Source organism: Taudactylus pleione, unplaced genomic scaffold (assembly GCF_031769625.1).
Source record: "Taudactylus pleione unplaced genomic scaffold, aTauple2 ptg000069l, whole genome shotgun sequence".
Classification (NCBI taxonomy): domain Eukaryota; kingdom Metazoa; phylum Chordata; class Amphibia; order Anura; family Myobatrachidae; genus Taudactylus; species Taudactylus pleione.
The window spans coordinates 130,453-133,603 of NW_028284471.1; the positions used below are offsets into that span (position 1 = coordinate 130,453).

Sequence of the window (3,151 nt, forward strand, 5' to 3'; positions counted from 1 at the left end):
GAGAACCTAACGACTCCCGTTAACTTCGTTGGTGGTGGCAGAACCGTGTTAGAGTAACCGCACGTGCTGAGGTAACCATAAGTCACTGGTGGCGATTCTCAGATTGAGGTATCTGGAGAATCGGCCGGCTGGTCGTGACAATTGGTGGCAGCGGTGGGATGATGATAAGTTTTGTTTTTATCACAAGAACTTAAGTGAATTACTGGTGTGTGATTCTTGAGAGAAACTACATCATAAATTCACCGGAGAATTACGCTCAAGGTTTAGATTTTAAACGGACATACATAGCAAATAGTTTCTGTCCCCCCCCCCTCTTGTTTTTCTTTTCTATTTTATTTGGTGATTAGTTTGAGGTCCAGAATGACCACAGAGTACCTGCAACAGAAAAGGGATGACCTTGTGGCCATGTGTATGGAGAGAAACATTGCCTGGAAGGGCCAGAACAAGGATCAACTGGCCCAATTACTCCAAGTGGCGGATCGGAATCTTGCTGCTGAAGGTGGCCAGACAATGGACAACCCTGCGCAATCTGTACTGGACCTTACAACAGATGCACAGGGGGGGTCGGACACCTCTGCTGGGTCAAGTGAGTCTGCACTAGAGAGTTTCCTTCAAACTGCTGCCAGGCATATGAAGGACAGGGACACTGCCACAACTCTGCAGCTGATGCAGCAGTACCAAACGTCTGCGAACAGGGAAGCTGCTGGACGCCGAGCTGACCAGGAAGCTGCTGAGCGGAAGGCAGTCCGAGAGGCTGAGGCTGCGGAGCGCCAGGCTGCGGCTGAGGAGTGCCAGGCTGAGCGCGTGTTCCAGCTGGAGATGTCCAGACTCCACGGACAGAATGCCACCTGTGAACCGGGTAGGAAAAAGCACGGCACGATCAATTTCCTGTATTGGAGAAGGATGCCGACCTCGATACATTCCTGAGGGGGTTTGAAAAGACTTGCCGACAGTTTGCACTGGACCCCAGTGAATGGGCGAGTTATTTAACCCCTGGGCTAAGAGGAAAACCTTTGGAAGCGTTTGCAGATCTTCCCCAGGAACTGGATGGTGATTATGCTGCGATTAAAAAAGCCTTCTTACAGCGTTTCAACATCACCCCTGAGGCTTATCGACAAAAGTTCAGAGACTCAAAGCGCAGTCCCTCTGATACCTATGCGGGACTGTTAGCGCAATTGTCAACCCTGTTGCATCAGTGGGTTGATGGATTGCAGGTGACGGACTTTGACAAACTAAAGGACCTTATTCTCCAGGAACAGTTCCTCGCACTGTGTCCAGCGGAGGTGAAAGAGTGGGTCCTGGATCGGGATCCCAAAACGTCTCAGGAGGCTGCCAGCCTGGCAGACAAGTACACCAGCATTCGGGCTTCTGTGGTGAAGAAGAGCTGGGGGATGCCAGGACAAGCGGCATGGAGAGAGAGACGACCTGGAGGATCACCCCCGTGGTACCCTGCAAAACCAGCTGTTGCTGCACCTTTTGGGGGGGCGGGGGGAAAACCTGTTTTGGCAACTGGCCGCAGGTGTTTTACATGCAATGAGCTGGGGCACATCAGTGTTGATTGCCCCAAGAAGAAAAGATCAACACCCTCTCCTGTGAGTGGCCCGGCAGGGAAACCTGTGCCAGCCATCCTGTGTGTGGAAGGGCCCCAAGGACACCCCCGGGACAATCTACAAGCAGTCCAGGTAGGACACCAAGTTGCACGGGCTATTAGACTCTGGCTCAGATCTGACTCTCATCCACCCAGCCTTAGTGGGTCCTGAGGATATTATTCCAGGGAAGACTATTACAGTGCGGGGAGTGGGTGGGGTGCACCCAGAAGTGCCTATGGCTCGTGTGTATCTTGACTGGGGAGTTGGGAGAGGTATCCGGGATGTTGGGGTGCTGGACAATTTACCTGCTACAGTGCTGTTGGGGTGTGATTTGGGGAAAATGCATACTAAATATGTATCGGACAGTGATGTTGTAAATGATGCGAAGTAACAATCTAACCCAGTTTTCCCCCAGGTGACCCAAGCTGACCGACCCAGCATGAGTACAAATGAATGTGATTGTATCAGTGATGTACAAAGTGCTGTTCTAGCAGATAACCCTTTGCAGTTCCACAGGCCAGAGTCCGGTCAGTCAGAACTGGGTCTGACGGTGTACCCTAATGATAAACTGTGTAATGTACTGTTAACAGATGATATTGCAAATGTACCATCATCAGGGGTTGGAGTGAATACTGTATGCAACAATGAGTCCAATGTAACCCTTTCATTTACAGTAAAGACCCGGCCCACAGCAGCGCAGATGGGCTGTGAGTTAACCTTTGCAGGTGTGGAAACCAGCACGATAGAGGTTAATCCCCCTCATCCCCCCTCCCTCCCTGTACACAGGTCAGTCTCAGACACTGAATTGGGAAAGGGTGGGGCAGCTGCTGCCCTAACTCCTCACAATGACCAGGTATTCCAGAGAGATGCTATCAAAGCTGCACAGGACACTGACCCTAGCCTGGAATCTGTAAGAGCATGAATTAGCCGAGCAGACCAGGAAAGGAAACCAGATATAATTTTTGTGGAAAATGAAATATCTTGGGAGAGAAATGTCAGGGTTGTACAACAAGGTGCAGTTACTGGCATAGCCGAGTGTCCCACTGTATATGGTACTGGTGAAATTACTCCAGTCCCTGGTGCAAATGATCTGGAAGAATTACAAGTACCAGTGATTGATGGTAATGAAATTTGTAAACGTGTGTCTGATGGGACTCCTGCCATAATTGTAAGTACCAGGGAGGAAGCAGCACAGAGGAGCTGGGCAGTAATCCCTGAAGGAATGAGCAGTGGTCTGCTAGCAGTCACAGAGGACAGTAACATTGCGTGTCCAAAGTCTCCCCACCCTCACACAGAGACCCTCATTCCAGCAGATCTAGGAAGACAGGAACTTTTCAAGATGGAATCTGGTAGGGTCAGTAATGTGATAGAGTCCACCCATGTTTGTATGGCAACTGATGGTCCAGGTATCAGGGCCAAAGTATATAGTTCCCAGTATGTGATGTATCTCTGTGCTAAGACAGGTCATGAGGGGGAGGAAAGGATTCTAGCCCCAACTAACTATGACAGAGAGAACCTTCGCCTCAAACTTCCTGCTGCTGAACCTGTGATCCTGTCACACA

At 50.3% G+C, this 3,151-nt stretch overlaps 1 pseudogene; it reads left to right on the forward strand.

Annotated features, from left to right (window-relative positions):
- The first annotated feature begins 360 nt into the window (after positions 1 to 360).
- LOC148534218 (uncharacterized) lies at positions 361 to 2,511 on the forward strand (annotated as a pseudogene).
- The last annotated feature ends 640 nt before the right edge of the window (positions 2,512 to 3,151 follow it).